Below are 15,254 nucleotides of genomic sequence, written 5' to 3' on the forward strand. Positions count from 1 at the left end.
CAAATGTGACCAATGTTATTTCTCCTGTACAACATCTGATTCGATAAAAAATACATAAAATCACCCATTCTGGTTAACAGCCATTTGAATGAAATCAGTGTGATCACTCGTGCATCTGGTAACATAAAATACTCAAATTAACTCATTTTAATAGAAAGCTCTTCAAATGTGACCAATGTAATTATTTTTGTAGAACATCTCTTAATATGAAATCATAAAAACTTACTCATTCTGGCGAAAAACCATTTAAATGTGACCAGTGTAATTTCTCCTGTTTACGATCTAATTCGATGAAACATCACAAAATAAGTCATCAGGGTGATAATTCATTTTAAATGTAACCAATGTAATTTTGTATAACATCTGGTGGTGTGAAAACACATAAAATTACTTATTCTGGCGAAAATCCATTTAATTGTGAATAATTTGTGATGTATCCATAACTCCCCTCTGTATGATATGTCCTCTTTTTTTTGCTTGCTTGCTCTTTAATTCATCGACACCCTAAATTACTAATTATGTAAAATTGTTAAGAATATTCGATCGGTATGATTTCGACTGTTTTAATGTACCTACACACTATTATATTATTGATCAACCCCAATTTATCCACCCTATCTAACTGTGTTACTACACACATATTATAAACCCTTGTACATGAACTAAGCAACATTGGTTAAAAACAATAATTTCAAAATCAAATACACAGCACATCACAAAAATTAATCTATTGACTAGTCTTGCATCCCTCGCTAATGGTCTCTGATAAGCGTGAAACGAGTAAACTGTTTTTACCCAGAATAAGTCATGTATGCGACCACATACTGATCAAGGCCTGAACAAAAACGAACCATAACTGCGAGTGAGTAAGCATTCGGCACCCTTATATCTCCGCACTATGTGTTAAAGTAAGATAGAATTTCTACAGCTGAACTAAATATTTTGTCAAAACGTCGCTGGTAAAAATGGATTACACTGATTACATTAATTTAATACTGCGAGCACGTCTTGCTGAAATTTATAGTTTTTGTGTTAAATATAAGGTTAGTGGTTTAGTTAGTTATTTTTAGTTCATTTATCATAAGATTTTTTGATTACTATGTTGTGTTTAAATCTGGTTTCATAGTTAAGTTGATAATAATAAAAGCGAGGTTCTAATGTGCAGTATACCTAAAGAATAAGGCTTTATTTTGCCGAAAAATAGACGCCCTCTTTATATCATTAATCTGAGCTACTGATCTAGTTATGATTGAGGAAATGTCGACGATTAGAAACGCTCTATAGTTTTGTTTCGACAACGAAACCTACATTAAAGTGTTTCACTCATTTAATGCTAAGTGGTATGATTGCTACAAGACTTGTCATAGTTTTTGCTCATGCGTAGGTATATTTAAAAAAAATCGGTCTGTAACGGTTCTAGAAATGCCAACCATCACGTTCGATAGGAAATATCGAAGAAGGTAATTTCATGATACTTTTATGTGAAAAGATACACGTTAGAAAAATACAATAATTACTATAAACATGTTAGTTATTAGTAAAAGAGAGAAATTTATGCTTTTGTTCAATTAATGCAATCAGTTACAGCCTTGTATGTATTAGATAGTCACTGATACTTGCAAAATTTGTCAAATTGGTCAGACGATAACCTCCTAAATAACTAATTTTGCGATTAATTAAACCGTAATCGACTTCGGGTGATCTTATAACTTGGAGTAAATTGTATTTAGTGATTAAGATTAAGTTGTATGTAGTATGTAAGAATAGTGTAGTAAAAATTGTACTTGCCTACATGGCCTAATCGAATTCCAAAATTTCAATATTGTGAGTCTATTTTATACAAAAGGCGGCTATCGACGGTAGTTTTCTCATTTATTGTTAAATTAAGTTTAAGTTAGCAGTCAAAACTGTATCTTGCTCTAAAAGTTAACACAGTTAAAAAAGTGATTGTTAAAACATAGCTCTTTTGAAAACTTATTGTAACTTCCTCTGTACATAAATATTATAATAAATTACCGTCGATAACAGTATTTTGTATTAAATATACTCGGAAATGCCGAAAGCGTTTTTATACCTGGCTGTCATGCAACTTGTACGAATTCCTCAAATTTATAGAATAATTATTATTATCATAAATTGTACTTATTATGCTGCATTATTCATTTTAAAATAAAGGTTTCCACCGTAAGCTCTATTGACTATTGAATTCGCTCACCCCCTGCTATTCAAATTCAAATGTATTTATTCTACATAATATTATAATGGACATAAGTAACAATTAAATTTTATTTCAATTTTACTTTATTTTTTTAACATATTGTGGATAGTAGGTACTAATTATAAGACGTTCACAATATGACATGAAACAGAGGTAACAAATTATAAAATCAAGCTTTCATGACATGACATAAAATAAGTGTTAACAATTTTTCGACTGAAAATCAGGGCAACGTGAGTACTGTAAAAACAATACTCGTGAGGCTTTAGTAAACTATAAAACATTGCATTTGTCAATATTGAAGTATTTATGATCAAATGCTTTAAACAAAGACAAATCAATTGCCGAAGATTTAAAAACTTAACTCAATGAGGATTTAAATGCAATAGGTATTATATGTATTGTTAATATTATGAGAAACCGCATTGATCACGATTATTATACACAAGTAGCATGGCCCCCACATCCTGAAGCGGGCCCCAAGGCTAAGATCTTTGGCGGGCCCCCCGACCCATCGCTATGGATAAAGACAATGTGACGCTCTACAGTAGCGTTTTCCAAATTGTGTAGGTACGCGGTAAAATTAATATGTACTTGTATTTAATAATTTTTTGTATATTTTAATATCCATTTGAATTATGGCGTTGTACCGTACAACGACATAATTTTAAATAATAATATAGGAAGAAAAATAGACTTTTTTTACTATTAATACACATTTGTGATGTGTGTTTATCTCATTTATCTGGTTGACTCGCCGGGCCCCTCCTGAGCCTGGGCCCCTAGGCAAGAGCCCTGTCAGCCCTCTCTTTTTGGGGGCCATGTCGATTAGTCTCTTTGATCACATTTAAATGATTTTTACCTGAATGCGTCATCTTGTGTTTTTTCATGTCACTAGATTTTGTACATGAGAAATCACATTGATCACAAGTAAATGGATTTTTGACGCCAACACAAGAGCACTGACCTTCAGTTGGTGTTCGTGGAGGTAAAATATTGACGACATTACTGCATATTTCAGCTTTATAATCAATCCTGTCGCTACATAAAGTGACGTTAACCAGCCATTACAAAACCAGAGTAAGAACCGAGAAGTAGGTCCAGCAGTTCATACTGACCGGTTTAACAACTAGGTGGATGTTAAGAGTCGACCTAAGCGGTCACGAATAAATTATATGTAAGTATTATGGATGTAGTATATAGGATCAATTAAGTAAATTTATAGGTATTACTCGTATGCAACACGAACTCATATGTAGGTATTTAAATGTTTAATTGTATTGTTAACATATAAGATCGGAGAGCAAATTTAATATGCCATTACTCAATGTATAGAATCGATTAAATTAATATATCATTTAAAATTGCCATTGTATAATCAAAATAACGTATCAAAATACGGAGTTATTATATAAAATCGTGTAAAAAGCAGCATGCATAGTTTAAATTTATGGAAGTATTATAATTATGCAAATTTACGTAAATAATGTGCAAGCTCTCTTTCTTATAATTGTTATTTATCTCTATGTGTCAAACAGAGCCAGCGCTCGTCCAATTTTCCACACATGTTTTGTTTTAAGTATAAAGACTTGTTCGGACCGGTCGAGTGATGTAGTCGAGTAGCGAGTGATTTGGTAAATAAATGTGTCTGAACAGACAAATTTAGTCGAGTAGTTTAGTAAAATCATCAGTCCAGTCGATCCATTTTATTCTATTATTTCGGTCGAGTAGCGATCCCCACCACCTCTCACTAAATAGGTACTAAACAAGCCACGAAACAAGTCTGAACAGGCGAGTTCATTAGTCGTCGACTGCCGTAGAAATGGCACAGCGTTGGAGTGAAGATACTAGGTACTCGAAATAGCAGTGGCGAAGGGTGGAGGTAGGCTGTTAAGATCCGCCATAAACAGTGCACATTAAACTTTTTCAGACATACATATTTGTTTTCATTGAAATAAGACTACAATTTACAGATAGTGTAGGTTAGTTTTTAAAATTCAATTAAACCCTGAGAAACCCAGCCATAATAGATAATAGTCAAAAAATACATGTCTATCTATAAAATATCTAAAATTATACAATTAAATCATACATAACTTTGAATATTCTATAAATAGAATAATATTTTTTATTTATTATAGTTTGGTTTAGACAGGGCTTAATGAATTAAAAAAATTAACCAACAATATGTGTAATATGTATTTTTAATCCAATAAAAACAAATAACTATGAATGAAAAAGTGTGTACAATTTTGTCGTTTTGCCCAAATTAGACCAAAACTATTATGTTTTCGTTTAGGCATGGTTTAATTGATTTTTAAAAACCAACTAACACCATCTGTCAATTGTAGTCTTAGTTCAATAAAAACAAATACATATGACTAAAAAAGTGTAGTGTGCACTATTTATAGCGAATCTTAACAGCCTACCTCCACCCTTCGCCACTGCGAAATAGTATAACCGTCGTGACCCCGAACTTCGCCTAGTTTTAGTGTGATTTTGCGTAATATCATAAAAATTATGATGTTTTCGTAACTAGTAATTATATCCAATGAAGTATTGCGTTGTCAATTTTGTACAAGTGACATGAAATTTCACATTTTGTAGGAAATACATTAATTTTTGATCATTGAAAGACACCAGCCGAAGCATGGTTTAATAGTAAAAAAAGCGAAGCAAAGATTTAATGGTAAAAAGATGTGTTCAAAACAATATGAACCATAGTGATGTGTGTATAAGGTTCAATTTAGCAAGATATTGGTAGTAGGCGAAGTACCGAACCTGTTCTGGCGTGTTTTCATACATTAGATAAACTTCTGTCAGGGTTGTCAATAAAACTAATGTGGAATAATTTTAATAGTTATTTATGATTTTTTTTGAACATATTAATATAAAAAAGTAACATTTGTTTACAACTGCAATTAACTAAATTAACTACACATATGCCTATACCTATATTAAAATATGTTATAATCATTAGAATACAACTTATTAACATGTTGAAAAATTGTTTAAAACTTCTGAATCAAAATCAAAATTTCTATGCGATAATATGGGTTCAGTTCGTATAGAACCAAAACAATATCGGTTTTAATGATTTGACAAATATAACCAATGAAAATATAAAAAGGAACATTTGTTTACAACTACAATTAATTAATTTAAATCAACTATACATGTAAGTATACCAATAACGAAAAAAATACAAATCAATCTCATTCGATTAGAATGCCATAGATAAAAAATGATAGGTAATAAAAAAATCTTATGATACAATTATTCAGCAAACTTTTATGCACATAACACAATATTTATTCACTCATAATGTCATATACACTATACACATTAGAATACAGCTTATTAATATACTGAAAAATTGTTTAAGACTTCTGAATCAAAAATCAAAATTCCTCTGCGATGTGGTTTCGGTTCGTTTAGAACCAAAACAATATCGGTTTTATTAATTTGACAAATATCATCTACCACCGGCCAGCCATATCTGTTTCTTCCTTTATTTCTCAAAAATGTTATCGTATAAGTTTCACTTATTTTTTTAATTACTTGCCCAATATAAAAGCGTTCCGATTTCTGGACAGGAAATTTGACTAAAACAAAACAATTACCTAACTGCCAGATTGTCATACTGTTCAGGTGTTTCGCTTGTTATATTGAAATCAATATCAGTTTTTATATTTCTACTCTTAAATTCTTCAGATACTTCACCGAATTTAATAGATTCGGTGTCAACATCACTATTTTCTCGAGGCAAAAAGTCATCAGATTCATCTAATAGCGAATATCTACTAATGCTACTAATAGTCTCTTCAGAATCTGACGAATCTGTAAGTATAATGTGTTCTTTTCGCTTCTTAGTTTTAGTGGGTGGAATTATTTGAATATCCGAAGTTACTGTAATTTTTTTGTTTTGATGCCTTTCGTGTTCGGAGCATTTCCAATCTTTTGGATCTTTAGATGTTCCAGGTAGAATTATTTCATTAGATGTATTAGAATGTTCTGGTACAATTATGCTATTCGCTGATGTATTAGCATATTCTGGAACAATGATTTTACTGGATGTATTAGAACGTTCTGGGGGAAAATTGTAAGTTGACGCAGACGTACCAGGCTGGATGTAAAGTCTTTTATTTCTTTCTTTCTTCATAGGGTTGGGTGACCTATCTTCCTTCAGGTAATCTAAAAATGATTTTTCTATTGAATATTCATTTCTATTTGATACATCAGGAAATTTCCGCAGTACTTTCTCTGGGTTAAAAGGGTATATGCCGGTATTTACAAAAGCACTAGTAATATTATGCCTTTTTTCGTCCAATTCGTTAATCAGCTGTTTAAAGAGTTCTGGAAAATGAGCCTTATTTAGAGATGTTTCTCTTGGATTCTGGTATTTATATTTTAATAATATAGTACGCCACAACTTCTTCATGGGCCCAAAGTAACAAACATCTAACGGTTGAGTCAAATGACTCGAGTTTGGTGGCAAAAAAACAAATTTAATATTGTTTGATTGACACAAATCCACAACGTAATGATTGATATGTGTCGCTAAATTATCTCCAATTATAACCTTTGGTCCAATTTTAGAATTAGCCCAAGGTATAGCTATTTGTTGGAACCAGTCTTCAAAAATAACAGAATCAAACCAGCCAGATTTGCTCCTGTTATATCTTACTCCAATAGGTCCATTTATTCGCCACTGATGAAATAAATGTTCCGCTTTATACACCACATACGGTGGCAAGCAAACACCACCTGCAGATATGGCAAACATCACAGAAATTGATCCTTTGGTGTAATTCACTACACGTTCTGGATATTTAATACCGCGGCGAAAAATGCACGTGGACGCACCCGGGTCATCCACCAAATTGGTTTCATCATAATTTAATATGTTTTCCGGTGGTACATCTTTCAATGTTTCTTTCAAGTTTTTAAAATACATTTCGATTTCACTTGAATTTTTTTCGGCGCGTGATCTTTTTATATTTTGAGTGGATCGTGTTGTTAAATTAACATTGTTACGTTTAAGAAAAGAATATGCCCACTTTTTCCCTGGCGGATTGCCATCAAATAAAAATTGTCGCCCATTGGACAATTAATAGGTATCGATGCACCACAAGTCCACCACCAGCAGAGTCAGTGGACAACCGTAATCCCCAGCAGCAATTAAAACTTTCACAATTTTGTCTTCTTTTTCCTGAGTAAGACGGGTTGGAGAACCAACTGGTTTTACATGTTTACCATGTAGCCTATCCAGTAATGTTCTTCTCGGTATGCCAAACTGTTTTTCCGCTTGATACGGCGATAACTTTTTATCTCGCATTAATTCTAATGCAATATTCATCATCTCCTCGTCGTGTTTGGTGGTGTAATTTCTTTTTTTATTAGACATTTTCTTCGCACGGAATATTTTATCTGAAACAAAAAATATACTCATGTAGTTAATAAGTCATATTTGTTGAAAAGATTATGCAGACATATTATTTTAATACAGATATTTCAAAAACATAATTCATGGCATGTAAAATAATAAAAAGTACATATGGTGGTGCCAGCCCTACGCGTAGGCGAAGCTGGGATCACTTTGGCGGGAAAAGGCTCGAGTCTCTTATTAATTCAAATTAAATGCTTATAATCAAAGATAGAGTTCTAAATGTTTTCAATTTATAAACATAAAACTTTATTTAACCTATAGAATACAAAAATAATAACTTACCTTCAACAGATTCTTTTTACAGACAAATTTTTGTAAGACAATTCGTAACTCGACACTCCCGCATCACAAACAAACGTGTTTTCCTGACACATCCACATGAAGTTAGATTCAAATTTGGGCACAAATGTTACCACTATAAAAAATATATCTTTGGAAAGATAGTAGGAATGCAATTGTCAAAGAAAGAAGGGTAATTTTTAGGTTTAACTAAAATACGCGATGCAAGGTACTGCAGGCGAAGCTCGTGGTCACGACGGAACTTATAATTATACTTCAATGCGACAAACATTAAGATAACCGTCGCGAACGTGTGCTGATAGATCCGTAGATAAATGGCAGTATTTCACAGAAAGCTTGTTGTTATTGAGGATATGTGAATCATCTTATAAGTTATATTCATTTATTATTCCGTTTATTTTGTATACTCAGTATGAAGGATATTATGTCATGTCGGTAGGTAGTGTGGATAATTGGTTGATTAATACGTTGATAAATAATGGTAATATTTCACAGAAAACTAGTTGTTATTGTGAGTAGGTAAAGAGGTAGGTACACATTATCCTAGTGTTCATAATAATTAATAATTATAAGTTATATTCATTTATCATTCCGTTTATTTTGTATAGTCAGTAAGGACAATGGAGCATAAATTACCTATTTATTACCTAAACAAACTACAAAAATACATAGGTAAGCATACAAAAATTTATGAAACCAAAAAAATATAATAGGTATCCTATGTAAATTAGTTTTTAGAATTAGGAGCATAAATCGATTCAATTACGTCAACGCCGTTTATGTATCTTGACATTCGAATTCTTTTTGAAGTTACAATTTTATCTGACAGACGGCAGTACTCTCGTGTTGCGCGAATGGTGTCCGTTTTGAAATAGCCGTCGCTCTGTTCATTTTGACACGTCACTCACTAATGTACTGTGTTCGGACACTTTTCAGTTACTAATCCACTAAATCACTCGACCGGTCCGAACCGGCTTTAAGGATTTCCGAGTTACCACTGCCGGCAGCAGCAACATGATGTCTCTCGTGTATTCCGCTCTTAGTGACCGTGAATAGGTACCTAAGTACCTACTCGATCAGCTGTACCGCCGCGAGTTCATCATAGTTACGTGTGCAGTTCCTCGACTTTTCCAATTAGCGACTCATACCCCTCCCCTAGAGCCGCATAGTGTTACTAAATCTAGACTATAAATAATTATAAGTATAAATTTTTATCTATAATTTTAATAGTGTCTTAAAATTATTTTTTTACAAATATATAACTAACTAAATTATGTATATTTTATTAATAAATTATTATTATGAAATATACTCAAAGTATATAAATTAAATATAGACATTATTAAGACATTTATAAGTTAATAAAAATTAAATAAATAAATATATACAAATAAATTGGACTTTAATACTAATAAAATTCTAAGAATTAGTTCCTATAATTATAAATATAAACTATATAAATTAACAATTTTTTCTAAGAACAATATATAAGTTATATGTGATCTTGACCATTGGATAATGGTAGTGCCATTAACAATAAATATCGTTTTACTGAACATTAGTTTTATTTGTTAAAATTCCTATAGTGAAGCACCATCATCGAGTGTTCCCACAATGTACTCCAAGATCCTCAGATAGATGACCCCAGATCACACATCTCAGCTAGTCGAATCTAGGTCACTTTACACCAAAATGGGTCATTTTGTGTACTTTCATGCCCCAAGACGTCCTAGATGTATAATTATACTGAACACATTTGAATGGCTTTTCAGCAAAATGAATTATTTTATTATTAACTATTTCTTTTATTCAACGAATTAAAGAAGAATTAACGAAGTTAAAGTTTGTCGCAATTAGTATTTCACTGCGTAGCATAGAAGTAAATGCGATTAACAGGGCGTAAACCCAGGAGATGCAGGGCTCGATTCCCGACCGGGGTGGCTTATTTTTTTCAAAAAAGATTTTTTCTATTGGTTATAATATATTCTCTCAGAAAGTGTTTTTCAAAATTATATATGTTAAATAATTAGAATGGAACATTCTTAAATCTTGTGAATTATTCGTTGAATAAAAGAAATAGTTAATTATAAATTATTAGCAAGTTCAAGTAAGTTACATCATAAAAAATATTGGAGGAATCCACGACGTCGGTTAGTAATTGAAGTAATAGGTATTTACTTTGATTTAATAAACAAAAATCGATTGCCAAGGAGCTTGATTTGGAAGAGCGCTGATGAGTGGGTAATAAAAGTGGCCAGTAGGTAAAATTTGTTGCAATTAGTATTGTCACTGCGTAGCATAGAAGTAATGCACGGATGGGGCATAAACCCGGGAGATGGAGGGTTCGATTTCCTGCCGGGGTTGCTTACTTTTTTCAAAAAAGATTTTTTTCTATTGGTTACAATATATTCTCTCAGAAAGAGTTTTTCAAAATTATGTATGAATCATTTTATGTTTTTTCATCCCAGTAACTTGTATACATGAGTAATCACACAGGTCACATTTATATGGCTTTTCACCAGAATGCGTCATTTTGTGTTTTTTCATGTAACTAGATGTATTACATGAGTAATCACACTGATCACATTTAAACGGCTTTTCACCAGAATGAGTCATTTTGTGTCTTTTCAAGTTAGAGGGTGTTGAAGATGAGAAGTCACATTGATCACAAGTAAATGGCTTTACACCAGAATGGGTCATTTTGTGTACTTTCATGTCCCAAGACGTTCTAGATGTATAATTACATTGAATACATTTGAATGGCCTTTCACCAAAATGAATCATTTTGTGTATTTTCAACGGAGTAGCTTGTATACATGAATAATCACATTGGTCGCATTTATATGACTTTTCACCAGAATGAGTCATTTTGTGTTTTTTCATGTAACTAGATCTTATGCACGAGTAATCACACTGGTCGCATTTAAATGGCTTTTCACCAAAATGAATCATTTTGTGTATTTTCAACGTATAAGCTTGTTTACATGAGTAATCACACTGGTTGCATATAAATGGCTTTTCACCAGAATGCGTCATTTTGTGTTTTTTCATGGAGCTAGATGTTGAACATGAGAAATCGCATTGATCACAAGAAAATGGCTTTACACCAGAATGGATCATTTTGTGTATTTTCATCTTGCTAGACGTTATACAAGAGTATTGACACTGGTCGCATATAAATGGCTTTTCACCTGAATGCATCATTTTGTGTATTTTCATGTTATTAGATTTTGTACATGAAAAATCACATTGATCACAAGTAAATGGCTTTTCACCACAATGAATCATTTTGTGTAGTTTCATGTCCCGCGACGTTCTAGATATATAATTACATCGAGCACATTTAAATGACTTTTCATCAAAATGAATCATTTTGTGTGTTTTCAACGTAGAAGTTTGTATACATGAGTAATCACATTGGTCGCATTTATATGGCCTTTCACCAGAATGCGTCATTTTGTGTTTATTCATGTAACTTGATGTTGTACATGAGAAATCGCATTGATCACAAGAAAATGGCTTCACACCAGAATGGGTCATTTTGTGTGTTTTCATAGAAGTAGATGTAATACATGAGTAATTACATTGGTCACATTTAAATGGCTTTTCACCAGAATGAGTCATTTGGTGTAAATTTAACTTGGTATATGTTGTACATGAGTAGTTACATTGATCACATTTAAGTGGCCTTTCACCAGAATGAGTCATTTGGTGTAATTTTAACTTGCTATATGTTATACATGAGGAATCACATTGATCACATTTAAATGGCCGTTTACCGGAATGAGTTCTTTTGTGTAATTTCATGGAATTACATTTATATGACTGTACACTCGTCTTTTTCACTAATCCTTTTTTATGAATTGCTTTGTGAACCTTTAACAGATATAACGATGCAAAATAATCAAAACAAAAACTGCATACAAAATTTTTGCTATGAATCGTTCTCTTCTCTATCTTTATGACAGCTTCTAATAAATCTGGATATTTGATGAAAGCTCGTATTTGATTACATTTCTTTAAATTAGTAATCGTTTCATAGTCCTCAAGTTCTTTCTTAATGCCTTGATCATCAATCTGTATTTCATCGTATGGCTTTTTTATTTCTGAGATTCTCTCTAGCAATCCGATACGAGAGATGCATGTCAGGGCAGAGGTTGCTGGAATCACCTTAAAGAAATTGAATATTATATTATTGTTAATACAAAAACATATGTAAAAGAATAATACTTCATAAATTAAAACACCTTAAATACATGAAGAAAATATTTTGGCATGCTGGATACGGTAAAATCTACAGAAAAGGCGTATAAATTATTATATATTATATCGGCTAATTCATTTCACATGAAAACTAATGGAACTTTAATAGTTTATTTCAAACGAATGCTAAATTTACACCACGCGTAGAGCCTAACGATGACAGGAATGCAAAAGCCGGCTCCAGGCTTCACCTTCACTGATCTTGACCATGTGAGAATTCTTAAGAAGCTCCAGTCTTAAATGCATATTTATAAAAGATACTCAATTAACGGTAAACTAATTCGTGAATGACCTCCTGTGCAAGTTTGTACTCCTCTGATATCAAGGTATCAAATAAGGCTGACTCACTCAAGTTTAAATAATGTGCCTTCAATGTAACTGTTTATAATGTATACCATACCTATTGTGTTTCACTTCTCACGCAGATCTTTTATGGTTCAAATACACTATGATGACGTTAAGCCTCAATGGCATTGCGCTACTTTACAAGCTGCTTGTTGATGAATACAAAAGCGGTCGAGTCAGCTAGTGCGATTGTGATAACATACAAAACTTTCCACTCGCTCAGAAGCCATCAAGCTAGTGAGTTGAAATTATCATTTTTGGTACTATTTTGACAGCACGTATTGAGTAGTTCGTTTTTTTACCGGGAGGTCGCTACTATCGCTTTACTGTGCAGACGCAGTAGGCCCACACGCCATCGTGTAGCGTATAAAGTTGACCGGCTTTCAACTTTTCTCGGTAGATTGTTTACAATCTGCTTGTTAGTTTATTCGATGATGACACTGGGCGAGTTTACAAGCAGATTGTAAATTCGCTGGCTTGTAGCTTGTAAAGCAGCTCAATGTCATCGAGGCTTTATGTGTTGTCACGCACTGTCACAGTAAAGCTATGCTACGGGAAAAAAGTATGTAATGTCGTATTTCTTGGTAGGTAGGTATGTATATTGTTATCCGACCAATGCTCCCATTCCGTAGACCAGAAATCACCAGAACAACAATGAGGTCACCATACGCGTATCGTTCTTTGTTTTTAATGTTTTTCTCTGGATTTTCTATTAAATGATTATCCAAGTCTGCTGTTTTCGTCTATTGTTTATGGTCTGCTGGTTGGCTTTTGTTCAAAATATTATCTATGGATGCAAATCGCAAGTAATTTTAACGTAACGCACACGTAGACATTGTTAAAAATAATTGAAATTAGCATGAATAATGCATAATAATTCGAAATACTAATACAATAGAATTGGCACTCCCATACTATAGAATTTATAAAAATAGTGATCATCCAAAATATTCTGCGGCATGACAAAACCATAGACTTAATTTTTCGCTGTTGACAGGTCATATCGTGATGATAATGTAGGTATTTGTAGCATTAGTGACGAAAGTAAACTGTCACTTTAAAAATATCATTAATTTTCACTGCATTCATTGCGCAGTGTGCTAAAAAAATAATACTTTGGACGATGAGGACGCACCTGGCGCGTAATGATTAGGCGGCCGATCGATGTAATTAACGTGCATTTTAAAGGTGGTAATTAAAAAATCATTATCTAGTCAACAGCGAATGAGTATGATGTTAGATACCAACATTGTTGAAGTTTCACAGAAAATTGTTTACCTGATTTGCTGGTCCACTATTCAAATAAGAGCAGCCAGGTTGTGGGTTGTCGTATTTGCTTTGAAGAATTGTCTTTTCAACATACTGGTCCTTGAACTCAATTCCTTGAAGATTAGTCTCTGATTTTATGTATGGAAGGTTTATTGAACGTTTCTGAAAAATCAATATAGGTAAGTACTTACAGTTGTATTGAAAAATAAAAATAAACTAGTCAGCATTCGTAAGTAGGGTAGAAAAGTGTTTTTATCATGACTAGTCTCTGCTTTCCACCATAAAACAGACTTTCAGGAAAGGTGCTGAATGTCGTATGGAGATAAACATGACTGAGGCATACATTAGTGATTAAAGCCAGGTAGGTTGATAAGATCCACTATAAATAGTGCACGTTAAGGCCATTGGACCCGTTTTTTCCTGTCTTCTCGGAAACGTGGAAATGGCAAGCACGTTTAAAAAGAATTGATACACAATAAACTCTTTATTTATTTAAAATCTGATAAATAGTATTCTAATGAAACATAAAACATCAATAAAGTTTAAAGTTAAAGCGAATTAGAGATTAAGCAGTAATATTAAGTGACGGAAATGTGTATGAATAATATTGTGAATTGATGGTGTGTCGATATAGCCAAAATATAAAAACCACGTTCTCTGAATGAAGCAATCAAGACTTTTTCATTTTACTGCTACCTATTTCAATTATTATTTAATTTTTGTGAATCCCGGGTCCTACCAACATCCCGAGCTAGCCACAGGACCCGGGATATCTCACTACGAAGAATATTGTGATGTTTGAAATTGAACACGAACACACGTCGCATGTCTGCATGTTGTATTTTTTATAGAGGTTCAATTCAGTAAGAACTGCATCAAACGGTTGGAAGCGATAAATTATCGGATCATCTTTTTCGATTTGATCTGCTTCAGAAGAATCAGAATGTCGCCACCACATTTCAATATATCATCAAATTTTTTGATTGGTAACATTGGTAAAAAACCTATACACGCGTACCTAGCTCTATGTCACATAGACCTTTAATCGCTCACAATCAGATCAATCGATATTGAACATGTAAATAATATATAAGATTTGTGAGTTAATCGACCAAATCGGTTAACGAAAACTCAGGTAGGTAGGTAAAAAATAAGTTTTATTAATCTAACCTGAAAATTGTCGCTGGCACTATCAGGAATCTCTTGCTTAATATACGCCATACCGTTCGCTTCTCGACTACTCTCCTCTTCAGCATCAGCTTCGAATTCATTTTGTTCGTGTTTTATATCCATTTTACCTATTAAAACCAACAATGTATCACGAACATGACGCGAGAATAGAGCTCATCTTTCCTTCTCATAGACAACATTAAATTTAATGACAGTATTGCCACTTTTGCCGTTTTTCAA

The 15,254-nt window shown here is 32.8% G+C and overlaps 1 long non-coding RNA gene across 1 annotated transcript; it reads right to left on the reverse strand.

Annotated features, from left to right (window-relative positions):
• Positions 1 to 9,939: 9,939 nt before the first annotated feature.
• LOC147074191 (uncharacterized) lies at positions 9,940 to 15,225 on the reverse strand. Its single transcript, XR_015070293.1, has 3 exons — positions 15,015 to 15,225; positions 13,854 to 14,006; positions 9,940 to 12,137 (listed from the first exon to the last, which is right to left on the reverse strand). It is a non-coding gene; the product is annotated as an uncharacterized LOC147074191 (long non-coding RNA).
• Between the last annotated feature and the right edge of the window lie 29 nt (positions 15,226 to 15,254).

This window comes from Rhyacophila brunnea, unplaced genomic scaffold, assembly GCF_057557595.1.
Source record: "Rhyacophila brunnea isolate RB1 unplaced genomic scaffold, BYU_Rbru_1.0 scaffold_16, whole genome shotgun sequence".
Taxonomy (NCBI): domain Eukaryota; kingdom Metazoa; phylum Arthropoda; class Insecta; order Trichoptera; family Rhyacophilidae; genus Rhyacophila; species Rhyacophila brunnea.